Here is a 27,803-nt window from a genome sequence, read left to right as displayed (position 1 = left end):
TCCTTCAGAATTTGGGGATGATAACTAACTTGCTCTATGGCTTTGTGAAAGTCTTTTCACCCTAAAGGGCTTTGATTCCTCTCTGTGTAAGATGAGTGGGCTCTACAATGCGATTTCCAAGTCTCTAAGCTCCAAGCTCTGAAACTCTAGGAAAATAAGCTCTCAAATACTCTCCTGGTGGGACTGTAAACGGTACATCCCATATGAAGGATAATTTGGTAATATCCTACAAAATTACAAATACCTATACCTGTTGACCCAGTAATTCTACTTCAAGGAATTTCTTCTTCTTTTTTTTTCTTTCTGCTTTTTTTTTTCTTCCCAAATCCCCCCGGTACATAGTTGTATGTTTTAGTTGTGGGTCCTTCTAGTTGTGGCATGTGGGATGCCGCCTCAGCATGGCCTGATGAGTGGTGCCATGTCCATGCCCAGGATCCGAACCAGCGAAACCTCGGCCGGCCGAAGTGGAGCGCGAGAACTTAACCAATGGGCCTCGGGGCTGGCCCCCATACCACTCTTTATACTCTGAAATTTGCATTTTCCACTTTAGCAATTTATCACGTATATCAATACAAATAGGTTTAATCCATTTTCATAATTGCATAGTATTCCATAGTAGGGAGGCAGTATAATTGATTCATGGATTTCCTTACCTACAGACAATCAGGTTGTTTTCAGTTTGTTTGTGCTTGTTTTGCACTACAAACAATACAATAAGCATCTGTATTGGTTTCCTGTGGCTACTTTAACAAATTACAACAAACTACGTGGCTTAAAACAACAGAAATTTATTTTCTCACAGTTATAGAGCCCAGAAGTCTGAAATCAACGTGTTAGCAGTGTTGGTTCCTTCTAGAGGCTCTGAGGGAGAATCTGTACTATGCTCCTCTCCTAGCTTCTGGCAGCTGCCAGCATTCCTTGGCATTCTTTAGATTTAGGGCCCTCCCTAAATCTAGAATGATCTCATTTCAAGATCCTTAACTTAATTACATCTGCTAAGATCTTTTTTCCAAATAAGGCTATGTTCACAGGTTCTAGGTGGACTCATCTTTTGGAGGACCAACATTCAACCCACTACAGCAAGCATTCAAACCACTACTACCTCCTTACAACTGATATTTTCTTTAGTTTTTCTACAGGGCAGAGTTAATATTTTTTTGGTCAATGGGTAGGCATGTGTATTTTAAATTTTAATAGATATTCCCAGATGACTCCTAGGAAGTTTGTGGCAATTTACACTCCCATCAGAGATGTACCAGGGCTTGTTTCCCCATGTATTGTTGACTGCTCTTGTTAATGTTTGCTAATTCAATGAGTGAAAAATGGATTATTGTTTCAACCTTTTCCATGACTATTAGTGAAATAAGCATCTTTTTAATGGGCCATTTGGATTTTTTTCTTCCATTAATTACCTGCTCCTATACTTTGGCCATATTTTTAAAACATTGAGCTACTTAGCTTTACAAAAAAAATCTATTTATAGAAACTCTTTTATGTCAGAGATACAATGTGTTTGCCATGTTTTGTGCAGTTCTATTCCATCTATTGTTTATTTTCTTTTTTTAACTTGTCATTATGATGTCATGCAAAAGTTTCAAAATATTTATGTAGACAAATGTTTTCATTTTTTCTTTAATGATCCTGGACTTCCTGTCTTGAGTTATGTTACTATTCTTTGAAAAGTTTCCTCTTAGTTTCTGTTTTGTATATTTTTATATCTTTAATTCTTCTGGAACTTATCTTTGAATATGGCACGATTCTAGCTTTGGCTTGTTATAAATAGTCAACTAAACCAGGATCATTTATCAAATAAACTCTTCCTGTATTACTGGCTTGTTGACCACCTTTGCTGTATTAGCTTCTACTACTAGATTCTGTCTCAGACTTCTCAACTGTTTGCCTGAGCTATTATAGTAGGAAAAAGTTTACAATAACTTTACAACATAGTAGTTTTACAATAAGTTAAAATTTGGTTTTCAGTAAGTGAAATTCAAGTGTGCCATGAAATTTCCTGGTTGAGGTCAAAGATCACAAAAGACAAGGTATGAGAAAAAGGCTGGGTAAATTGTAAGGCTCTACAGACAAATGTTAGTTGTTGCTATTGGAAAAATGAACCCAGAGAAAGAATCTTGGGCTCAGGAGGCGGGACTTTTGCTTTTATGACCACTAACAGTGCAGAGATTGAAGGGCCATCTGTGGGGCGGCCGACCCTGCGCCCCGACCCCCAGAACTGGAGCGACAGAGGGGAAGGGGGGAAGCGAAGTGCTGCGCCCAGGAACCGCGGAGAATGACCAAAGCTGCAGAATGGAATTACGGAGAGAGGAAGTGGAAAGAGGAGGCCAGCAAGGAAACCTAGGAACAGAGGGCTCCCTCGGGAGGCGGGTAGGAAGGCCGGGGCAGGTGGTGGCTCTTTCCTGCAGGCGGCTTGCTGGGGATTCCCGATCCCCTGGTCCGCCGGGAGCCGCAGAGAGGAGCGGCACGGCCGCGCAGGGCCGGGGCTACCGCTTCAACAGCCGCAGAGGACTAGTCGGCCGTGCTGCCCTTCTCCCCGTTCGGCCCGATCCGGCCCGGCCCGCAGGTCTGGCGGCTGCCGCCGCGGGGTCTGAGATTGGCTCGCGCGGCGCGCGGGGTGGGGCGAGGGCTGCCGGGAGGCCGGCCCGGGAGGCGCGCGCGCGCACACGGCGGCGGCGCGCGCGTGCTCCGTCGGTCGGTGCGGCGCCGGCGGAGCGGGCCATGGCAGTGGGCGGCGGGCTGGTGTAGCGCCGCGCGGGCCAGGCGGGGGGGGGACTGAGAGGGGCGGGATGGGGGCGGCGCAGCCGGACGGGCGCGGGGGCCTGGGCTGCTGACCGCGCAGCCGGAGCCTGGAGCTGGCGGCGGCGGAGCGCCGGGCAGGTGAGTGCGGCGGCGCGGGACCCGGATGCGGCGCGGCTGAGGGGCGGCGCGGTGGCGGCGGCCGGCTGAGGTGCCCCGGCGCTGCCCGGCGGCGCGCTCTTGCGCCACAGCCGGCGGCGCCGGCCACTCGGGTGCCCGCGCCGCGCTTCCTGCCGGCGGGGAGGACACCCGCCCCCTGGCTCGCCTGCGGCCCTCCCGGGGCTCTCCTCGGGGAGCGGCGCGCCCCGGCCGCCGGCGCTTTCGGTCGCGGCCCGAGGGCGCTGTGTGAGGAGGCGGCGTCCTCGCCCCTGGGGTCTCTGCGCACCCCGCCGAGCTGCCCGACCCTTAGGTGGCTCTTTCCGCAGAAGTATGTTTTAGGGGCGGGGATCCCGGACTGTTGGGCTGTGGTCGTGGTTTCAAATCGCAGCACCGCCGCGGACCCGCTGGGGGCCTTGGGCCAGAGTGTCTTGATTTGTGAAGGGGAGTGATAGATGATCCGTGCTTCCCAGGCTGGCGGTGAGGACCCGACGGGCGGATTGGCAGGACCGAACTGCAGATGCTCGGGAAGCGGCGGCTGTGAGGGGCAGCCCTGGTGCAGCGTCTCCTCTTAGCATGGCCGATGCCCGTGCGCGTGTACGTTTGGGGGCACATTCATTTCCGAACTGCTCTGGAGTTGCCGGAACCCCCGCTGGAGTCGCTTGATATCGGAGTCTGTTATCCTCCAGTGGCCGCAGTAGAATCCTGCGGTCTCATCTTAGTACCCTATGATCTCTTTCTTGCTACGGCTGACTTGGAATACCTGTCTCAGGTGCCGAGTGGGAATTGCCTTTGAAATAAACCTGAGCGAATTTAGGATTCGCTTAGGATGGAAGACGGTGGGACTCACAAACTTGAAGGGCTTTGCTGTTTAAATAATCTTAAGTGACACTTAAAACGCTGTCACTTGTTACAGAGTATAAACACGGAGAATATGGAAACAGACTCCTTTTTCTGCATTGCTACATCCGAAGGGAGTGACAAGTGCTTTTGTAAACATCGTTGTGGGCAGTGTTCCTGTCTGGTGAAGTCATCACAATTAAATTAGATGAGTACTTATTTTGAAGCGCTCAATGGCTGTTTGGAAATAGGATTCCTAATAAAATCGTCTCCAACGAGTCAGAATTCTCAGCAGTTCATTAATCACTTGGGGATTTTTATGCTACGCTGTGAGATATTTATGGTAAAAGCAGAACTGTTTAGGTCATGATAGTGTAGCATGGGAGACGGCGGTCAGGGTAAGGTTCTTAACCTCGTTTTAGAAGGCAAGTGTGGAACAGAGTAAAAATCGTAACCTTTAAAACTGGAATTGTAATCACTAACCAAACATGACTAAAAGCAAAAAACTTTGTTTTACACCCCCTGATTCACCTCTGCTGAGGGTCTTTCACCGTCAGGATGTTTTTTAGAAGTGGAGAAAATTGAGTTGGGTTTTGATTTACTGCTACTTTGCACCTCTTGCCTGCATTTCCTGCTTTTCTTAGAGACTCATCCTTAAAGGCTTTTGATCCGACTTGCTATGTGAATGCGAACAAAATCCATAGAAAAAAATTAAAAGTGAACTTCGTAAACTAAATTATGTTGTCTCTTGTCGTGTCATTATGTTCTTCCTGTCTTGTGATCGTCCCTGTTGTCTGCCTTTAGACTGGTGAACCCAACAGAAGCCCTGCTAGCCGCTGTCAGAAGGCGAGAGGTCAGAAGTCACATTTTGGTTCTAGGGCTGGGCCTGGGTCCCAAAGAGCTGAGGATTTGGGGGTGTCACTCAGTCTTTCTGGGCCTCAGTCTTTTCATTTATAGGATTTGAGTTTGTGTGGCTGGCAGGTTGGGAGGTAGGTGGTGGACTAAAGAATCACATTGTATAAAGGAACCTTCCAAGATATTATACTTTTTTGATTTTCCTTTTCTTCACTCTTTCTCTCTCTTGTGTTGACTTTTCCTTCTTTTCCTGAATTCAAAACATCCTGATGCCTCCCGGCTTCTAAGCCAGTCCCTCTGCTTTTTTCTACCTGTATTCTTTGTGAGTGATCTCATCATGTCCTGTGGTTTAAATACTATTAATGTGCTGTTGACTCTCAGGTTTTTATCTCCAGTCCTGAGCTTCAGATTTCTTCTACCTGCCTCCGTGACATCTTCACTTCATTTGTCTATAGGCACCTTAAACTTCATATGTCCAAAGTGGAGTTCTTGATTTTCATTCCCTAACCTAGGCCTTCCCCAGCAGCAAACCCTCTCACTTTTACCTCCAGACTGTATCTACTTCACTTTATTTTTATTGCCACCATCCCACTTTTTCCTCGGTAGTGCCTCCCTAACTGTCTCCTTGCCTCTGGTCTACAGTCCATTCATTTTCGAACAGCAGAGTGATCTTTACTTACTTTCCTGCTCCCGTGGCCTCTCATTACAGTAAGAAGTAAATCCAGACTCTTTACCTGCATTATCAACTAATTATCTTGCTTATTTTCTTGTTCATTTGTTCATGGTGCTTTTCCTCCAACATACTATAAGCTCTCTGACATCAAGGCCCTTGTCTGTCTTCCCTGGTATTCTCAGTAATCAGAACAGTGTCTGGAATATTTAACTAATGTTGAATGAGTGAATATGTGAATGAAATAAGTTATGAAGTCTTCTGATTCCAAGTATAACATGTGCAGAACACATTTTACCCTTTTTTGGTCCCAGATTTGAGCAAATGAGGAAGTAATCAGAAGGCCTAGAGTTATTCTCTTAGGCATCCTTACTCCCTCAGTCTTCATTAGGGTGCTGAAAAGGCTAAGCATTTAGACGTTAAGCCATTGATAACAAAAACAAATGTGAATTTTGTTCATTGTGTACTGGATTATTAGTATTTTTGCAAATAAGGAACCAAACAAGCTTTCCAGCCTTGTTTTGTCCTTTTGAGACATTGAATTTTGGTTTTGATTGGAGGGGATTAGTTCTAGAATGTGGTAGTTTGATTAAGTGTTGCATACTAATTCCTATAGGGTAGCAGTTGGAATTTTTACAGAGAGCAGGTGTTTTTATTTCACTTATGCTATTTTTTTGAATCTGAGATTACCCCATCGCATGTGTGCATGTGCGCGTGTGTATGTCTGTATCCTCTGAACCATTTGCTCTTTTTTTTTTAAAGATTGACACCTGAGCTAACAACTGTTGCCAATCTTTTTCTTTTCTGATTTTTCTCCCCAAATCCCCCCAGTACATGATTGCATATTTTAATTGTGGGTCCTTGTAGTTGTGGCATGTGGGACGCCACCCCAGCATGGCCCAACAAGCAGTGCTATGTCTGCGCCCAGGACCTGAACCAGCAAAACCCTGGGCTGCTGAAGCAGAGCGTGTGAACTTAACCACTTGTTAACCGCTTGGCCACAGGCTGGCCCTGAACCATTTGATTTTGTGTTATCTTTTTTTATTTTTTGAGGAAGGTTAGCCCTGAGCTAACATCTGATGCCAATCCTCCTCTTTTTGCTGAGGGCGACTGGCCCTGAGCTAACATCCGTGCCCATCTTCCTCCACTTTATACGTGGCACACCTACCACAGAATGGCTTGCCAAGTGGTGCCATGTCCGCACCTGGGATTGGAACCAGAGAACCCAGGGCCACCAAAGCAGAACGTGCGAACTTAACTGCTGCGCCTCTGGGCCGGCCCCTTGATTTTGTGTTATCTTATATTACTGTATCTTGGGAATAAATCCTTATCATTTGGTTTCTATTAACTGCTCATTTGAGAGCTTTGTCATATTGTAGAAAGAGGCAAATAAGTTAGGATTTTTTTCTCCGCCTGAGACCAAGTCTGTAGCCCTGAAGACTGTCTGGCAGGTATGTGAACAAAGAAGGGTATGAAAAATCAGAAGCGTACAGTTCCATTGTCAGAGCAGGAATATAGGGAAAAAATACATTGGAGGAGGAAATCCTAGACCAGAAGATTAATGCTGACTGAACATTTAGTAGAAGAAAAGGAAGATGAGGGAGAATATCATAGATTTTCCGGCTTGTGTGGGTCAACTTCCCTACTCTTAGCTCTCACCCCACTCCTCAAATTCTAACACTTGGGTTGTTTTCCCTCTGCCCTCTCGCCGTTCCCTGATTGTATGGGCTATTTTTCTAAGGAGTGCCTGTGAGCCTTCGGTAGCCTAATGTCTGCTAGAACACCTTGTGAGAGAGGAAACTAACCTTTTCTTGAAGAGGCCTTTTTACTTTTTCATAATCAAGGTTTGTCTTCTTGGATTTTCCAGCCATTGGGTCCAGCTTTACCCCTTAGAGTGACTTCAAACTGGTGCACTTCCTTTTTAGAAAAACCTGTTGTTCTCCCATATATTCCATGGTAGCCTTTATGGTATCATCTCCAGGTTAAATAATTCTGAGTCATGAGCTTTAGTTGAGAGAGGGAAAATGAAAGGGATTAGATGTATGGTTGGGTGTGTATAGTATGTTAGCTACCAGTTGCTCTAATAATGCAGACTGTATATTTCTTTGTTTTCCTTTTTTTTAGCGAGGAAGATTGACTCTGAGCTAACATCTATTGCCAGTCTTGCTCCTTTTTTTCCCTTCCCAAAGCCCCCCAGGACATAGCTGTATATTCTAGTTGTATGTTCTTCTAGTTCTTCTATGTGGGACGCTGCCTCAGCATGGCTTGATGAGTGGTGCCATGTCCGTTCCCAGGATCCGAACTGGTGAAACCCTGGGCCCCCAAAGCGGAGCACGAGAACTTAACCACTCGGCCACGGGGCCGGCCCCTTACTTGGTTTTTAAAGAGAAAATTTCTCATAGATAGAATATATCAGAACTGGAATGAGTAGATAGTTGATCAACCTAATTGTTGGTTTTCTTTTCAATATATAAGTGAGAGAAGTCCAGTCTTCAACATAATGAGTTTACATGCGGTAAAGTTATTGTATAACTTCTGTAACATGTTATGTGAGGCAAATCCCATAATGTCGGGTTACAATAGGGGCCGTCTAACAAAGAAATTTGGGGCCAAGTCCGTGATAAAATCGTAATGGATGGCATCACATATCTTCTCATCTCTCTTTGGTAAACCCAGAATTCCCATTTTCTGCTACCACCTGGTAAGCTAGAAATTAATTTTGCCAAGGATTGTGTTATAAAGTCTGAGCTTTTCTCCCTGGTCTCTCTCTAGCATTGTCACTTTCTGCTAGCCTGTCCATTTTATTCCAGCACTTAACAGTTGTTTTAGGTATTCAGCTTTCCTAGGGATTGAAGGAAGGATATGCTATCTGTATAGCTAAGAGGTGTGGTTAGTGTAGCTTTTCATTCTCCTGTTAACTTGGTTCTAGGCTAAGGCAGTTAATAATCTAGAAATTCCATCATTTCCTCAGAAAATTCACAAATCCTTACCCTGAGTCCTGGCTCCAGAATCTATCTTTTCCCCACCTCTTTACCAAGAATGTACATCTCCTCATTTCCTCAAATATTTAAAGCAGGTCACCTGAGGTTATTATCAGTTGGCCCTTTAGCCAGGAGTAGTTACTGCTAAAATATAGAATGTTAATCTGGACAGTCCCCTGTATTGTGGATGTTGCTAGAGCCAGGTCTGCAGCTCAGAATCCCCTAGTGCAAACCCAAGAAGGGCTGCCACATCCCTGACCCAGTAGCGTGTCATCCCATGGTGCTCTGGCCACTTGGGAGACCACCTGACAAATGCTCATTTGCCTTCAAGGGAAATGCGATCCTGATTATCCATGCCTTCAGGAGGAGGATTATGTGGATTAAAAGAAATCCATTGGTAATCCAGAAGCTTTATGTAAACTGCAGTTTAACCACATTCCTGACCATAGTTTTTCCTTGCATTTCTAATAACTAATTTATAATATTTACTAATTTCATATCTATCTCCTCCTACCATTGAGAAATAATGGCAGTTGTGAAGTAGAGAAAAGATGGGAGGAGTCAAAGGAGTTGGATAATGAGCAGGCATTGCCCCACATAATTTGGTGTTGACTGGGTGGTTTAACCACAGTGCTTACTAGACCTTGAAGACCTGAATTCCATGAATTCCTTACCTGCTGAGCCACTGGAAGAAATCTGAGGTGACTGTCAACAAGAGGTCAAACTCCATTTTGAGACATTTATACTTTACTAACTTAAATGATTAAGCTTTTGTGATTTAAATAATGAGCATATCAGATTGTCAGAATTATAAGTTTAATACAATTTAAAGTTTTCTTTAATGTTTCTTTAATACTTTAACCTATTGACAATTTTTTTAGGAATTAAACTGAAGACCTGCTCTTTGAAATAGAGATGCTCAGTTTTTGTAGCCAGGCCACCAACTACCTCCGACAAGTTATTTACATGTAGTTACACAGTAATTAATTTTTATTAAATAGTTGAAATATGGTCATTTAAAATAGTTTATTCTTGAACTACTGATTTAGTATAGGTCTTGTATTTAGATGGTGGTAAAATCAGTGTTTTCCTCTAGCTTTATAAAGCATTACAAATTGCTGCTGTTATGTTATCTGAACAAAAATTATAATTTGTTAGCTAAAACTTATCTCTCTGGTTGTATATTTTCAAAAGTTAGGTTCCATATTTATCAGTTATATAGATATCCTTTCCTTTAATATATATATTTTTTAATATTTTATTTTTTTTAAGATTTTATTTTTCCTTTTTCTCCCCAAAGCCCCCTGGTACATAGTTGTGTATTTTTAGTTGTGGGTCCTTCTTGTCGTGGCATGTGGGATGCCGCCTCAGCATGGCCTGATGAGCGGTGCCATGTCTGCACCCAGGATCCGAACCGGCGAAACCCTGGGCCACTGCTGCAGAGCACGCGAACTTAACCACTCAGCCACAGGGCTGGCCCCTAGATATCATTCCCTTTAATTAAGATTCATTATAGTTAATTTTGGGGAGAGTATCATGGGTAGAAACAGCTGGATTTTTTCTTCTTTTTTTGGTGAGGAAGATTGGCCCTGAGCTAACACCTGTTGCCAATCTTCCTCTTTTTGCTTGAGGAAAATTGTCCCTGAGCTAACATCTGTGCCAGTTTTCCTGTTTCTTGTATATGGGAGGCTGCCACAGCATGGTTTGATGAGAGGTGGGTAGGACTGTGCCTGGGATCTGAACCTGTGAACCCCAGGCCACTGCCGAAGTGGAGCACGTTAACTTGACCACTATACTACTGGGCCAGCCCCCTGGAATTTTCTTAACACGCTTGGTTTTTGCACTGTGAGCCTAAGGAAACATCCATAGGAGTAGAGTAGATGGTGGTTGATTTTGGACAAAGTTGTGATCAATTGAAATTATTTTATTTTTGTTGTTTGGATGGCTGTAGAAATTTCACATTTTTATTGGAAATCATTAGTTGTCTTAACTCTTTATATTCTTCACCTGCCATTTCATTATTAATATTTTTCCTAACTGAGATGGTTCTGGGTTTTAGGTTCTCATTCTACCTACAAGGAGTGTTATACACACACACACACACACACACACATAATTCTGTATATAAAATAGCTATGTGTGCCATACTAACCAGAAACAATTATTTTACCTTTAATTTATGAAGAATTCACTGTCTTTTTTTGAGCCACAGGCAATTATTTTATTTATTTATTTATTTGTTGAGGAAGCTTAGCCCTGAGCTAACATCTGCTGCCAATCCTCCTCTTTTTCCTTAGGAAGACTGGCCCTGAGCTAGCATCCATGCACATCTTCCTCTACTTTATGTGGGACGCCTGCCACAGCATGGCTTGCCAAACAGTGCCATGTCCGCACCCGGGATCCGAACTGGTGAACTCCAGGCTGCCAAAGTGGAATATGCGCACTTAACCCCTGCACCACTGGGCCAGCCCCTATTTATTTATTTTTATTATTTTTTTTAAAGATTGGCACCTGAGCTAACACGTGTTCCCAATCTTCTTTTCTCTTTTCTTCTTCTTCTTCTCCCCAAAGTCCCCCAGTAGATAGTTGTATAGTCTAGTTGTAGGTCCTTCTAGCTGTGACATGTGGGATGCCGCCGCAGCATGGCCTGATGAATGGTACCATGTCTGTGCCCAGGATCTGAACCAGTGAAACCCAGGGCCACCAAAGTGGAGCGTGGGAATTTAACCACTCTGCAACAGGGCCGGCCCCCTTGGCAGTTATATTTAATCAGTGATTTTAAAATTCTGTGTATTCTTTGTGTTGTTTTATGTTCTTTTGTTATTTAAAACTATGGCTGTCAATATAGCCTATTAGAAAAACTGTGTGGCTTACTGTACGGAATTAGACAGACTATAACAATAGTTAACATTTATTGGATACTTATGTGTCAGATTATGCCAAGTGCTCTTTTTATATTATTTTATCTTCATAACAAACTTGTAATGAAGTACTAATGATATCCTCATTTAAGAGATGAGGAAACTGAAGTTTGGGAGGTAACATGCCAAGTGGCAAACAGCTTTCAAGTGGAAGAGTCATGTTTCAAACTCAGGTCTTTCTGACTCTAGAGTTTGTGCTTTTAACTGATTACCTCATACAGTTCTTTATTTTTTGGTCCTTCCAAGGAAGGTTGAAAGAGACCGTGTAGGTTTAAAGTGTTATGTTTTTTATCCAGTTGTATGGATAAGAGTTAAGATTTAGTGAATTAGTTATTTGATGGATTATGCCTTTGCTTTGAATGTATGATAAGCTTTTCTTTTTGCCTTGGCTTTACAGTTAGAAAGACTTGTTTGTGGTTGGTCATGTATATGTAGCTAACAAAAATGCTTAATGTATGACCTAATGTAGTTAGGTGTTCTAGTAAGCTTCTGTAGATCATCTTTATAGAGTTTTCAAGTAAGAAAACTCAGAATATTTTTCCCCCTTCTGCTCAGGTAATTTGTTTGTATGGTATATTGAAACTTGTTGCTAAGCTTGATCCTAAAGTACTGGGAATAGAGGAAGATAGACATAAGCTTACTTTTGAGTAAACGAGCCAATAGACTACAGTTATTAATCTTTTAACCAAAAAACAAAAAACCCAAATAGAGAAGCATTTGTACTATTTCGCCTTTTTTGTCATAGTCACATGAGAAAGAAAAGAAATGTGAACATTAACATTATATCTACCGTGAATAGTACTTAGACGCATAGAAGGAGACACATAGGACACACAGATTTTCTGACTAACTTTGGGGCCCAGTCAGCTTGTTTCAGGCAAGTATATGGTTGTGTGTCATTACAAACCCTTACGACAGAGTGACTCTGCACGTGGGGGATTTAGGATTATTTTCTTTACTGCTGAATAGTTGAGCTCTTAATGAGTGTGCCTCTTCCTGTAGAAAAGCTGTGAGTGGACGTACATTGGGGCAGGGTGACTTTTCCCTCTCAGTAGTCTAAACTTTTGCTTTTAACAGAAATCTCAGTAACTCCCAAATCTTATTTTAGTTACCTAATTCTCGTTTCATGTTATTTCCCAAACCATGTATTATTTTACAAAATAAAAAGCAAGCACTTAAAACAAGAAAATCTGAGCCAACCCTGATGGCCTAGTGGTTAAAGTTTGGCACGCTCCCCCCTTTGGCATCCTGGGTTCTGTTCCCGGGTGCAGAACCACGCCACTCGTCTGCCAATAGCCATGCTGTGGTGGTGGTTTACATAGAAGAACTAGAAGGACTTAGAACTAAAATATACACCTATGTACTGGGACTTTGAGGAGGAAAAACACCTACAAAAGCAAGAAAATCCTATCTTGTCAGTTCCCTAAGAGTTATTTTGACCTAACCACTAATTTTGAATTCATTTATAAGCAGTGATTTCTCTAGATGAGGACTTTAGTTTTAAAATTACAGGGCTGGCCCCGTGGCCGAGTGGTTAAGTTCACGCGCTCCGCTGAGGGCATCCTAGTGTTTCGTTGGTTCGAATCCTGGGCGCGGACATGGCACTGCTCATCAAACCATGCTGAGGCAGTGTCCCACATGCCACAACTAGAAGGACCCACAACGAAGAATATACAACTATGTACCAGGGGGCTTTGGGGAGAAAAAGGAAAAAAATAAAATCTTTAAAATTACAAATAGTATTTCTTCATTACTGGGCATGGAGAGTAAAATCCAATGTAGTATTGTCTATTTTGAAAATGAACTATTTAGTAAATTAGAGAAGTTTTGCATTTGACTGCATCTAGTTGGATGCTAAAGTTGGGATCTGTTTTAAGTAAAGGAAAATATTTTTAAGGAGCCCAGTCCTTTCTGAAGTCTTCATATATTATTGTCAGTGTCAGTAATGTTTGCTTTAAAATATAATCTTAAAAAAGAGAAAATTTTTTTGGTGGATTTACGTAGTGAAGTACTTTACCTTTAAGAGAAACCCAAATTATTTAAAATTTAAATTATTTAAAATTAAATTATTTTAGGGGCTGGCCCCGTGGCCGAGTGGTTAAGTTCGCGCGCTCTGCTGCAGGCGGCCCAGTGTTTTGTTGGTTCGAATCCTGGGCGCGGACATGGCACTGCTCACCAAACCACGCTGAGGCAGTGTCCCACATGCCACAACTAGAAGGACCCACAACGAAGAATATACAACTATGTACTGGGGGGCTTTGGGGAGAAAAAGGAAAAAAAAAAATCTTTAAAATTAAATTATTTTAATTATTTTTTATTTATTTTAAAATTTATTATTAAATAATAAAAATTAAATTACTTAAAATGACATGAACTTTCACCTATCAACTTGGCAAAGATAAAATATTTTAATACTTTTGAATAGGATTGGGGGGAAGATATTTTCATACATTGTTCCTGAAAGTATAAATTGTTGCAACTTCTAAGGAGGGTGTTTTTGCAATATCTATTAAAATTATGAATGCACATACTCTTTGACCCATTAACAGTTTTGGTAGGAATTATCCTTTAGCTAAACTCACATATGCAAAATGATGCATGGACAAGGTTATTTGTTGCGTTGTTTTTAATAGCAAAATTCTTTTTTTAAAGATTGGCACCTGAGCAAATATCTGTTGCCAATCTTTTTTTTTTCTTCTTCTCCCCAAAACCCTCCAGCATGTAGTTGTATATTCTAGTTGTGAGTCCCTCTGGTTGTGCTATGTGAGACACTGCCTCAGCATGGCCTGATGAGCAGTGCCATGTCTGCGCCTGGGATCCGAACTGGCGAAACCCGGGCTACCAAAGCGGAGTGGCTGAACTTAACCACTTAACCACTTGGCCATGGGGCCAGCCCCACAAAGTTCTTGAAGTAACTTAAATGTTCATTAGTAGGGAATTTACTTTATTTTTTTCTGAGAAAGATTCTCCCTGAACTAACATCTATTGCCAGTCTTCCTCTTTTTGCTGAGGAAGATTTGTCTTGAGGTAACATTTGTTGTCAGTCTTCCTCTGTATGTGAGCCGCTGTGCCAGCATGGCCACTGACGGACGAGTGGTGTAGGTCCATACCCAGGAACTGAATCCAGGCCGCCGAAGTGGAGCGTGCCAAACTTAAGTGGAAGCAGTAGGCCACCGGGGCTGGCCTAGGGATTGACTTTAAAAAATAATATACATCCATATGCTTGAATGCTCTGTAGCCGTAAAACAGAATGAAGAAAGTTTTTACGTTCTGATGTGGAATGATTTCACCACATAAATGGGTGAAGTTAGAAAAAAAAAGTATGGTCACAGTATGTATAGATTTCTACCATTACATTTTTTAAAAAAGAAGGCAATAGAATATATCTATTTGCTTGCTTATAAATGCAGTATTTCTGAAAGGATACCCAATAAACTGGTATATGTTGGTTGCCTCTGGAGAGAGGAACCTGAGTTACTGAGGGACCTGGGTGGTGGCAGACTTTATTGTATATCCTTTTGTGCTTTTGAATTTTGAGTGTCGTATTCACCATGAAAGGTGACTATAATAAATGCGTATAATGAAAAAGTAGAGAAATTCAGCTATTTTGAACATTAAAAGGTAACCTTATATAACTATTAGAAAATTAAACAAAATGGACACTAACTATAATGTTTAAAGTATCATTAAAGTAAAACTTTAAAAAATTGTATTTACTCAGTTTTCTACCTTGGCTAGTGTTACACTGATAGTGCAGTTAATGCATAGGTGAATAAGATGGAGGTGTCTATTCACATGCATTCATTTTTGATTGAAAACTATGCCCCCTCTGCCACCGTCCCTTCCTGGAAGTTTTTACGTTATAGAAATAGCTCTGGGCTTCGCATCAGGAACAAAACAAAACAAAATGGATGATCTTAGCTTTACCACTTAGCAGTCACTGTATTATTTTAAGCAGGGAATTTAACACTGGATGTGAAGTAATATTTGTTGAGCTCCTGCTTGGGTACGACCCTGTGTTAGGCATATTAATAATGATAGCCAAAGTTTATGGAATGCTTATAGTGTGTGTACCAGGCACTATGCTAAATCTTTCTATGCTTTATCTCTTAATCCTTTCAAAAAGTCTGTGAAGTAGGTGGTGTTATCTCCTGTTTATAGGAGTAAACTTGGATTTTATTTTGTTTTATTTTTTTGAGGAAGATTAGCCCTGAGCTAACATCTGCTACCAATCCTTCTCTTTTTGCTGAGGAAGACTGGCCCTGAGCTCACATCCATGCCCATCTTCCTCTACTTTATATGTGGGACATCTGCCACAGCATGGCTTGCCAAGCAGTGCCATGTCCGCACCCAGGATCTGAACCTGCGAACCCCGGGCCGCTGATGTGGAACATGCAAACTTAACTGCTGTGCCACTGGGCTGGCCCTGTAAACTTGGATTTTAAAAAGTGGATTATCCAAGGGGCCTGCCCTTGGCCGAGTGGTTTGGTGTGCGTGCTCTGCTTTGGTGGCCTGGGGTTTCGCCAGTTCGGATCCTGGGTGTGAACCTGGCACTAATTGTCAAGCCATGCTGAGGCGGCGTCCCACATAGCAGAACCAGAAGGACCTACAACTAGAATATACAACTATGTACTGGGGGGCTTTGGGGAGAAGAAGAAGAAGAAGAAGAAGGAGAAGAAAAGATTGGCAACAGATGTTAGCTCAGATGCCAATCTGAAAAAAAGAATTATCCAAGATTACAAAATTTGTTAGTGGCAGAGCTGGAATTCAGACTGCTTTGCCTGACGGTAAAGCCTCCTGCTTTGCTATATACAGATCATTATTGGCTTATATTGGTTCTACTTTTGTGTAGCGTATACTTTTGTCTGTTTACATGCTGTCATCATAATCTACTTTTAACTAAAGTCAGCCTTCAGTACATTGCCTGATGATTTGGAGCTCTTGCATGGTGGCATTGATGGCTTGCCACTAGCCCTATGGGGGAAAGGCTACTATCAAGAATATTAATTTGAGGCCGGCCTGGTGGCACATTGGTTAAGTGTGCATGTTCCGCTTCGGCAGCCCAGGGCTCACCGGTTCAGATCCTGGGTGCGGACATGGCACTGTGTGTCAAGCCATGCTGTGGTAGGCGTCCCACATAGAAAGTGGAGGAAGATGGGCATGGATGTTAGCTCAGGGCCAGCCTTCCTCAGCAAAAAGAGGAGGATTGGCAGCAGATGTTAGCTCAGGGTTAATCTTCCTCAAAAAGAAACCAACAAAACTTTAAAAAAAATGGGCAAAGGATACACACACAAAAAAAGAAAAGTATTAATTTGGTTACTCCTAAACATAAAATTATTTGGAGAATTGCTCAGGTGTCCTATTGATTGCTTTTGTACAAGAAACCCAACATCCTTGGAGTAGAATTATAAAATATATTTCTGTGATCTGAGGGTAGACTTGGAACGATTCCCTTCAAAGACTGGGAAACAAGGAGGGGGAGGTGTTAGAATAGTCCAGAAGAGCAGTGAGGGATGCTTAACTATGACAGTGGGTGTGGGAAAGGGAAATTTGCATTAGAGAGATACTGAACATTTTGCAAGTTAACTGGGTTTCTAGGAAGAAGAGACACATCAGGAGGAACAGGAAAACTGCCTTAATTTTGTTTAAAAGGGCTGTGTATGTACATATGTGTATATGGTTTGTGAGAGATTCAAATTTTGGCTAATTTCTTCTGTGAGGAAAAATATGCTTCTCTTTTAGAAAAAGATAACAGGGCTGGCCCTGTGGCCAAGTGGTTAAGTTCGCGCCTTTCGAGGCCCGAGGTTTCGCTGGTTCAGATCCTGGGTGTGGACATGGGACTGCTTCTCTGGCCATGCTCGGGCTGCGTCCCACATGCCACGACTAGAAGGACCCACAACTAAAATATACAACTGTGTACTGGGGGGATTTGGAGAGAAAAAAAGCGGGGGAAAAAAAAAAAGATTGGCAACAGTTGATAGCTCAGGTGCCAATCTTTAAGAGAAAAACCAAAACAAAACAAAAAAGAAAAAGATAACACTCCTGCTATTTTCTAAAAGAAAAGTTAATAGGAATTAGCGTTAAGGTAGATTTTTGCCTTCCCTGAGATGTCCTTAGTTAGTCAGTAACCATATGCTAGTTGTAAAAAATTCAAATAAAGAAGGAAAATAGAGTAAAAAGTGAAACGTCCCCTTTCAGACCTTCTCACTCCATCCTCCTCTGTTCTCCCCATTTCCATTGCCTTCCTCCAAGATAACTACTGTTATACTAAGGCATATAGCCTGTGTACCTTTCTCTGTACATTTTTGTATATAAAATTTATTTTAATTGGGGTCATTTTACATTTAAGTATCTCTTTTACTTTTCATTGAAGTTCTCAAAGTGAGTTGTCATTTTTCAATTTAACACTTCTTTTCCAAACACTTAGTATATGTTCAGGTCTGTGCTACACAGACTTTTTTCCTTAAAGAGATTCTTTGATATCTAGTCATATCGGGGAAGAGCTATGTGGAGATTCAGGGGGAGCCTAGACACACACATGTGCTTGCAGAAATAGAATAATTATTATTTAATTATCTTGTAGAATCTCAGAATTTAAAGAGGAGACTTAGGGACAGCTTAGTTGTTAGACTAGGAAATGGGGTCTCTTGGGTCTCTGTTTAGTGTTCAGGATGAGAATTTCCAGTGTTCTGTGTTTCCACTTGCATAGAGTTTCAGTCTTTGGAAGTCTTTGGAAGAAGATAGAGATATGAGAATGGATGATTGTGTCATCACGTGGTTTTAGGGCAATGTTTTTTTAACCAGCCATAAATTATTTGCTTAATGAATCTGTGTCAAGCTGGAGGGCCATCACACTTATTGAAAGATAATTTTTGAATTTAACTTTTTTCGATGTTTTCAAATAGATAATATAGCCATTCAAAATTTGAAGTTACCAAAGGCTTCTTTCCTCCAGCCACGCTGTTCTCTTCCCCACAGGCAACCAAAGCCATCACTTTCTTGTATGCCCTTCAGAGATTTTTTCCTTTTTCAAACAAATGTATATGTGTGTATATATTCTACTTTTCTACTATTTACCATATATATATATGTATGTATGTATGTATGTTAGTATAGTCTGTACACTTTTCTGCATACTGCTTTTTGAGGACAGTTTTATAATTTAGTGATTAGGACCAATATTGAAGAAGTCCTTGTAAAATTTTGAGGTGATATAACTGTGAGCCGTGGCTGAGATTAATTCTTTATGTCGAATAATAGGATCTAAGTTCTTTTTTTTCCCTTTAAAGATTGGTACCTGCGCTAACATCTGTTGCCAATCTTTTTTTTTTTTCTTCTTTTCCCCAAAGCCCCCCAGTACATAGTTGTATATTCTAGTTGTGAGTGCCTCTGGTTGTGCTGTATGGGATGCCATCTCAACATGACCTGTTGAGCGGTGCCATGTCCGCGCCCAGAATCCGGACTAGCGAAACCCTGGGCCACTGAAGCGGAGCACATGAATTTATTTGTTTATTTTTATTTTTATTTTTTTATTTTTTTTAAGATTTTATTTTTTCCTCTTTCTCCTCAAAGCCCCCCGTACATAGTTGTATATTCTTCGTTGTGGGTCCCTCTAGTTGTGCATGTGGGACGCTGCCTCAGCATGGTTTGATGAGCAGTGCCATGTCTGCACCCAGGATTCGAACCAACGAAACACTGGGCCGCCTGCAGCGGAGTGCGCGAACTTAACCACTCGGCCACGGGGCCAGCCCCAGGATCCAAGTTCTAAAAGAGTTCAACAGACCAGACTAAAACTAACAAAATGAAATTTAACACATCTAACAATTAACTTTTGAGTTTAAAATTCCAAGTCATTTTCTGGAAGATGGCAGAGATTTTTCTTTCCTTCCTTCCATTTTGTGTCTTTCCAATTTTGTGTTGTTTTTGTTTTTAATGCCTCCCTTTGAAGCTTTTTTTTTTTGAGGAAGATTAGCCCTGAACTAACATCTGCTGCCAATCCTCCTCTTTTTTGCTGAGGAAGACTGGCCCTGAGCTAACGTCCATGCCCATCTTCCTCTACTTTATATGTGGGATGCCTGCCACAGTGTGGCTTAACAAGTGGTACATAGGTCAGCACCCGGGATCTGAACTGGCAAACCCCGGGCTGCTGAAGCAGAATGTGGAAACTTAATCACTGTACCACCAGGCTGGCCCCTCCAATTTCGTTTTTATGTATGTTTTTAAAAGGCAAAATTGGGATCATGTTACACCTACGGTTCTGCCACCAGTTTTCTTTCCTTAATATAGTAACATTTTTCAAGTCATTAAATACTCTTTTACAACGTGATTTTTAAAGTCTCTATAGTATTCCATCATATGGATATAACACAATTTAATCAATCTTCTTTTGTTAGATACTTTTGTTATTAATTAATTTACTTTTCCTTTGGGAATAACTTTATAGTGAGTGTCTATGAACTAAATCTTTACACAACCATTATTTGTTAGGGATGACACGTTAGGACTTGGAACTATTGAGTCACAGTGTTTGAATATCATAGTCTCTTCTTTTAAATTACCTAAATAATTAGCAGAGGTTGGAATTACATAGGGAAAGGGAAATTGATGTATATTGTACCATGAATGGTAGATAGTCCTAACCTACACATATAATATGCATAGCTCTTTAGTTGATCTGCATAAAAGTATTGTAAGACCAATCATTTCTTCCTTCTTCTATTTCTACTCAATAGACGATTCAGTTTTGCTTCCGCATCTCAGCTACTAAGTGTATGTGAAAAAATTCTGTACTTTTTCTATATAAGCATTTTATCTATTTTCATTTTATTTACTTTTTGTTATATATTTAATAAACATTTGTTGTCTACTGTCTGTGGAGTCTACTCCTGTTTCCTTTTTTCCCATTCTTTTTGCAACAGCTTTATTTATACATAATTCATATACCATACAATCAATCCATTTAAAGTGTACAATTCAGAGATTTTTAGCATATTCAGAGTTGTACAACCATACCAAAATCAATTGCAGAAAATTTTCATTACCTCAAAAAGAAACCTTTTAGCTATTAGTGTCCAATCCCATCCCTACTCCCTGCCCTAACAAATGACTAATCTACTTTATGCCTCTCTAGAGTTGCCTACTGGGGACATTTCATATAAATGGAATCATGTAATATGCAATCTTTTGTGACTGACTTCTTTCACTTAGCATAATGTTTTCAAGGTTCATCTGTATTGTAGCATGTCAGTACTTCCTTTTCATTTCTGAATAATTCTGTTTCCTTTTTCAGTTCCATTAATAAATGTGTTTTGTTAAGTATGGGGCCTGTTAATCAGATTATCCATGTGCTAGGTTTTCCTTTTGTGTATCACTTGGTTGTCAGCATTTTGCTGTGTATTTCTTAATCTCTAAGAGTTGGCATAGAGAGGGAAAAGATGTGAACCTCAAAGCAGTCAGTTTAGCTGTTTGTTAGTATCATTGGTAAGAATTTTATTTTAAAAGGAGTTTGAAACTATGGGATAAAATTAAGTGAAACTTGGGAATTACTCCTAGATTTTACTTTTCATGTTCTTTTCTCAACTCCTATTATTTATTACTTTTATTTGAGCTAATAAATACTGTCTATAATATCTACACTTGAACTTAAATTAAGGAGAAAGATAGTCAGATGAAAAATTGGAGCATCAGAAAAGAGACAGTTTCATATTCAGAGCGCTGCTACCCTGAAACCCAGTCCCGACAGTTTCCCACAAAGGGTTTCCCAGAACACCTTGAGTTGCCTTCCTGTCATCTCAGGTGTGTGATTTGCAGTGTGTATATTTTAAAGAATGATTTCTTAGTTAGTCTATCAAGGCTTAAAAGAACATCTAACTTTCTTTTATAAAGAGATTGGTTCCTGAAGTGTTTTGTTTGTTTTTTTGGCTCTGATGGGCTTTTTCATGAATATATGGGAGGGTTTTTTCCACACGTATTTTTCATAAACGTGGGAAGTATCTCTTTAGTCAAATGATGGCTGTGTGTTGAATGTTCAGGAGATAGAACTGGTGTGCTAAGAATTTATGAGTAGGCTTAGTTGTCTTGATGCATCACTACTCAAAAGTGTGATCCTTCTGCTGATTGCCGTGTCTACTATGACATCCCACAGAAATTGAGAGTTAATAATAAAATGTGGGCTTGCATTTTGTCTTTACTTTTCTATTAATTATTTTAATTGTATTTTAGGAAAATATTGGATTACTACAATTAGGGGGAAAAACCCCCACTAGGCCCCTACTACTGACAGTTTGAAAAGCACAGAGGACCATCAAATGCCCTGGTTCCAGCTTTAAGGAGCCTCTAGCCCAGTGGATTTAGGTTTTTAGGCTTTTTTTAACTGAAATTTTAATTGCGATAACAGTAGATTCATGTGCAGTCTTAAGAAATAATATAAAGAGGGGCTGGCCCCGTGGCTGAGTGGTTATGTTCGCACACTCTACTTCGATGGCCCAGGGTTTCCCCGATTTGGATCCTGGGCACGGACGTGGCACCACTCAGCAAGCCATGCTGAGGCGGCATCCCACATGCCACAACTAGAAGGACCCACAACTAAAAATACACAACTATGTACTGGGGAGCTTTGGGGAGAAAAAGGAAAAATAAAATCTTTAAAGAAAAAAAGAAGAAATAAACAGTTCATTTGTATACTTGACTGGGTTTCCCCCAATGGTAACATTTTATAAAACTGTAGTATAGTATCACAGCCAGGATATTGACATTTATACAGTCCACTAACGTTATTCAGATTTCCCCAGTTTTACTTGTGTGTGTGTGCATTAAGTTCTATACAATTTTATCACCTGTGTAGGTTTTTTATGCACCGCTGCAGTCAAGGTAATGAACAGTTCCAACACTACAAGGATCCCTTGTGTTACATCTTTATAACCACACCTACCTCTAGCACCCACCCCTCCCACCTTCCACTCTCCTCTGCTATCTCTAACCTCTGGCAACAGCCAATCTGTCTTCCATTTTGTCATTTCAAAACTGTTTGAAAATGGAATCACACAATAATATGTTACCTTTTGAGATTGTCGCTTTTCACTTGGCTTAATTCCCTGAAGATTCATCCAAATGTTGCTTTTACTAATAGTTTGTTCCTTTTTATTGCTGAGTAGAATTCCATAATATGGATGAACCACAGTTTGTTTAACCAGTCACTTGTTGAAAGATTTGGATTTTTTCCAGTTTTTGGCTGTTATGAATAAAGCAAGTATGAGCATTTGTTTTTCGTGTGAACACAGGTTTTTGTGTGAACACGTTTTTGTTTCTCTGGGATTAATGCCCAAGAGTGCAATTGCTGGGGCCAGCCCCGAGTGGTTAAATTCGCACACTCCGCTGCGGTGGTCCAGGGTTTTGCTGGTTCGAATCCTGGGCGCCGACATGGCACATGCTGAGGCGGCGTCCCATATGCCACAACTGGAAGGACCCACAACTAAAAATATACAGCTATGTACTGGAGGGCTTTGGGGAGAAAAAGGAAAAGAATAAAATCTTTAAAAAAAAACACAGAGTGCAGGGGCTGGCCCCGTGGCCGAGTGGTTAAGTTCGCGCGCTCCGCTGCAGGTGGCCCAGTGTTTCGTTGGTTCGAATCCTGGGCGCGGACATGGCACTGCTCATCAAACCATGCTGAGGCAGCGTCCCACGTGCCACAACTAGAAGGACCCACAACGAAGAATATACAACTATGTACCAGGGGGCTTTGGGGAGAAAAAGGAAAAAAAAAAATAAAATCTTTAAAAAAAAAAACAAAACAGAGTGCAATTGTTGAGTTGTATGGTAATTGCATGTTTGGTTTTATAAGAAGTTGTCACAGTCCTTTTTATCATACAAGGAATAACAGAGAAGCCTTATATAAACAGATGCTAGGTGGCTGGGGTCTGAGCTGGGGTTCTATCCTGGTTGGGCTGCTGCAGTGGAACTCAGCACTGAGTACCTCTGGGAGAAGCTGCAGCAGGACCTGCAGGTGGAGCATGTGCAAGTGGAGGACATGACTCCCAATTGTTGTGCGTCTAGCTTCCAAGTCCTGGTGGTGTCAGCCAAGTTCCAGAGGGAGCTGCAGCTTCAGAGACGCCAGCTGGTGAACACGTGCCTAGCCAAAGAGCTTCTGGACATCCATACCTTTGAGCAGAAAACCCTGACCCCAAGGCATTGGGCCTGTGAGTGGCAGAAATAAGGGACAGGGACCTGCACAGCCATTAAATTATGAATCAGGCGCCCCCTGCCTCCCCCACAAAAAAAGAAAAAACCAGATGCTAGCTGTAGTATATAAACAAATCCTAGCTGAGCTGCTGTTCTGGTTGAAGTAAGCTTGGACTTGGAGTTCCACCTGCTTGGTCACCACCCAGGGACTGTGCTGCCTTTATTCAGCGCTCTTTACTTAGGCTGGAACTGAAGGCGAGACAGGTGAAGTGACTTTAAAAAATTAAAAGAAAATATTTAGAAGTGATTTTAGGCTTGTTACTGGCAAAGCTGGTATTGGAACTCAGCTTTCTTGATTCCTAGTTTTTTGTTGTTTTTATAACTCAGAGTTATACTTTCGTATGTATAGTTTGAATGGTCAAATAGTCCTCCAAGCTTTGTTAAGAAAAACAGTAGTATTCTGTTGCTTCACTCCCTTTTAATGTAGTTGTACCAGAGCATTTACTATTAGCATAATTATTATTTTATACTGAATTATGTTCCTTTTATTTCTCCTTTATAATATAGTTAAGACTCTGCATAACATATACATATATATAATCATTTAAAATTATGTTTAGTTTGTATTATCTATAAATTTTGTTTCAGAATGGTAAAGGGATGTTATGAAATATTTATTTTAAAAAAGAGAGCATTGAGTCTGACCTGACTGAGAACCCTGAGGATAGGTGGGATGTGGTGGTGCTGCACATGGGAAAACTCTTTGGTGGTAGGAAGGCTGCATCTTGGAGAAACTGAAAGAAGGCCCTATATAGTGTGAGAGGAGAGAGTGAAGGGGAAATGTGCAGGATAGGGGGTGTGTATGATGAGTCTAGGAGGGAGGCAGGGGCTGTGCAGAACCTCGTAGGAAGAAGCTTGGAGAATTATTTGGCTAGAACAAAAGCTGAGGGGTTGTGAGGTATAGATTTGCTTGACCAAGTGGAATCTATAGCTGAAATGGAGTTTAAAGATCATATAATTTAACTATCCCATTTTGCGAGTAAGACATTGGAAGTTAAGGGAATTTTCCCAAAGTTAAACAGTTAGTGTATGATGAGCTGGAGCTAGAACTTGATGGTGCTAGTTCATTGTCTGCACTAGACTGCCAGGTTAAATTTTAGATAGTTGGGAGCATTTCGGGTTTTGAGCAAGAGAATTCCAAGATGGACATGGCTGGATGGCTGGTATGCAGACTGGAGGCAGTGGGTAACAGGAAACCACAAAATCAGGGCCGCCATGATTTTATCCTCTAGTCAAACTGAGTCACTAAATGTGAGTTCTGATCTTGACTTATGCTCAATTATTTAATAGTTTTTGTGTTAGTGTCCTTGTCTCCCCTTCTAGATAGTAAGCCCTTTACTTTTTACTTTCTATACATTCTGTCTCAATACTTTATTCATGAGTAATAAGTTTTTGCTTATAAGTTCCCCCAGCATCAGGATTTGAATTGGGTCAGCAACTTGCTAGAATCTTCATTTCATTTTCCTGCATTGGCTTTTTTTTTTTTTTTTCCTGAGGAAGATTTGCCCCGAGCTAACATCTGTGCCAGTCTTCCTCTATTTTTCAGTATGTGGGCTGCCAGCACAGCATGGCCGCTAACAGTGGTGTAGGTCTGTGCCCAGGAACAAACCCAGGCTGCCCAACTGGAGTGCACCAAACTTAACTAGGCAACCAGGGCTGGCCCTGCGTTGACTTTTTACCTGGTTATGTATTTTGGTTCTCTAGACTTAGGGTTGCCTGCAAAGATTAGTTCATGTTCTCTGTAGCAAAGCTTTTATCCAGCAACATACTTTGATGACTGTACTTGTAAGTAATATTGAACATAAGGAAATAGGAGCTCTGTGGTTTAGATCTTGTTCAGAAGATTATCTTTAAAAAGAGTTTGTGTATACTCAGTTCCCTGTAGTATTAGCCATGGATTGGTCCTATACTGGTACATTATCTGCTCACCCAGGTGAGGTGAATAAGCTCTCGAGTCCCACGTACCATTTGGTGACTCACAGTGAGGGCAGGCCCATTGTTACTAGTAAGTAAATAACAGTCTCCAGGGAGACTACTTCCTTCTGGTTTTTAAACTATTTTATTTAAATATATATTTATTTTTAATAGTTGATACATGCCTATTATATAAAATTTAAAACAGATGTAGCGAAATATAAGTTTTCTATCAGCTACCCAATTTTCTCTTGGGAGGTAATCACTCTTTTGTGTGTGTGTGTTGTTCCTTAGATAACCTATGCATTTATGAATATGTGCACACGTAAACCCTCACCCTCACAAATGCTAGCATTATTCTTTGCTCTTTGTGTCTTTTATCACTTCATAATATATTTGATACTGTGTATCTGTAGGTATAGAACTACTTTATTCTTTTTCATGGCTTCTTAGTACAGTCATGTGTCACTTAGCAACGGGGATATGTTCTGAGAAATATGTCGTTAGATGATTTCACCATTGTGCCAACATCGTAGAGTGTACTGAAGGGGAACAAAATTTGCCACCCCAAAATGTGTCTCTTTAACATGAGGATTATTTTAGGAGCTGTCACCTTAGTGTAACACTGAACTAGGTGGTAGACAGGAACCTCAAAAACTTGTTTATTGGACTGCCCTTTGTTTCTCTGTGGCCAAACATTTGTTTTCCAAACGTTTGCTCCTTTTCACCTACCTGTGAATTGCCTGCCTTCCCTTTGAAGTCCCTGACTCGCCGCGCCCCCCATCTTCTTTTGTCTTTAGCTGAGGATGGTGTTTAAGGTGAGGGCTTTGGCCTTTAAGGTGAGTTACTCAGTTTTCCTGGGTTTCTCCCATGTATACATGTTATTAAACTTTTGTTTGTTTTCTCCTCTTAATCTGTCTCATGTCAGTTTAATTCTTAGACCAGGTGGAAGAACCTAGAACAGGAGAGGAAAATTTCTTCCTGTCCTACAGTACTTACATAAACTAGATGGTATAGCCTATTACACATCGACGCTGTATGGTGCAAATCTTAGGGGACCACTGTCCTATGTTCGGTCAGTTGTTGACTGAAACATCATGATGCGGCACATGATTGCATTCTATTGTGTCAATATAATTTTCCTCTATTTGTATGTGAATAGATGCTTAAATTGTTTCTCATCTTTTGCAATAGTTTTGACTAGTTTTAAAGTGGCCAGATTTGCAGCTAACCTGTGTAAGGTATGTATGGAGACAGAGAGAGAGAAAGGCCATTATAATGATTTTGTCAAGGAAGGAAGTTGAGCAGGAGAAAATCTAGAGAGAGCTAGAAGGAGAATGAAGGGAAGAGAAAAAGTTAAGGAGAGAGGAATAAAAGATAGGAGTGAAATATCCCTGGTCTTCCCAAGACGGGTACTGAAACCCAAGACTCAACTTTTCTATTACTGTCTTGGAATCAGACTGAGTTCATAGTTATTAGCCATGTGATCTTGGGCACATTATCTGTTCTCTCTGTGCTTCCGTTTCCTCATCTGTAAAATGAGATAAACAGGGTAATAACTCCTCATCATGTGTTAATTCACATAGAGCTGTTAATATAGCACCCGTCCACTTTGAGCAAGCTTTCTGCTTCCCTCCCCTCCCCAGACATTGCTCTTTTCCCCTCCCACAGCCCCAGTACACAGTTGTATGTTCTAGTTGTAAGTCCTAGTTCTTCTTTTTTTTTTTTAAACGTTGGCACCTGAGCTAACGTCTGTTGCCAATCTTCTTTTTTTTTCTTCTTTCCCCCAAAGGGCCCCCTTACCCTCCTTACCTAGTTGTATATTCTAGTTGTAGGTTCTTTTGGTTGTTGTATGTGGGAGGCCTCCTCAGCATGGCCTGACGAGTGGTGCCATGTCCCCACCCAGGATCCGAACCGCCGAAACCCTGGGCTGCTCAAGTGGAGTGCACGAACTTAACCACTCGGCCATGGGGCTGGCCCCAGTCCTAGTTCTTCTATGTGAGCCACTGCCAAAGCATGGCTACTGACAGACGAGTTGGTGTGGTTCTACACCCAGGAACTAAACCTGGGCTGCTGAAGCAGAGCACGCCAAACTTTAACTGTTAGGCCATCAGGGCTGGCTCCCCAAACTTTGCCTCTTATTCGGCTTGTCAGCTCAGGTGTACTCCTCCCTGAAACCATCTAGGTTGCGCTAAGCCTCACTTCTGTATCCTATACTTTTGTCTTAGCTTTCATCCCATTCCTTTGAAATTCCCATATCTAATAATTTACCCTATTTGAGGGTGAGGAACCGTCTCTTGTAATGTCTTGTATAATTTAGTTTCACCCTGCAACCACTACTAAAATACTCAGCACACTGCCAGGCATATAGTAGGCACTTGATAATGTTAGACTTATACTGAAGAAAGCCTTGGGCATTAGGAACATTGGACCTAGAGAAATAACTATCCTTTCCATCCTTTCCCCAGCCACCCAGTT

The 27,803-nt window shown here is 41.4% G+C and overlaps 1 protein-coding gene across 1 annotated transcript in view; it reads left to right on the top strand.

Annotated features, from left to right (window-relative positions):
• The first annotated feature begins 2,749 nt into the window (after positions 1-2,749).
• The window catches only part of PIK3CB (phosphatidylinositol-4,5-bisphosphate 3-kinase catalytic subunit beta), a 168,879-nt gene continuing 143,825 nt past the window's right edge, over positions 2,750-27,803 (top strand). The window contains exon 1 of the mRNA XM_046666294.1: positions 2,750-2,892. The gene's annotated coding sequence lies outside the window, so the exon portion shown is untranslated. The remainder of the gene's footprint in view (positions 2,893-27,803) is intronic.

Source organism: Equus quagga, chromosome 1 (assembly GCF_021613505.1).
Source record: "Equus quagga isolate Etosha38 chromosome 1, UCLA_HA_Equagga_1.0, whole genome shotgun sequence".
NCBI classification, from domain to species: Eukaryota; Metazoa; Chordata; class Mammalia; order Perissodactyla; family Equidae; genus Equus; species Equus quagga.
Note: the sequence above shows the minus strand (reverse complement) of the source record. Positions and strands in the feature narration are given on the sequence as shown.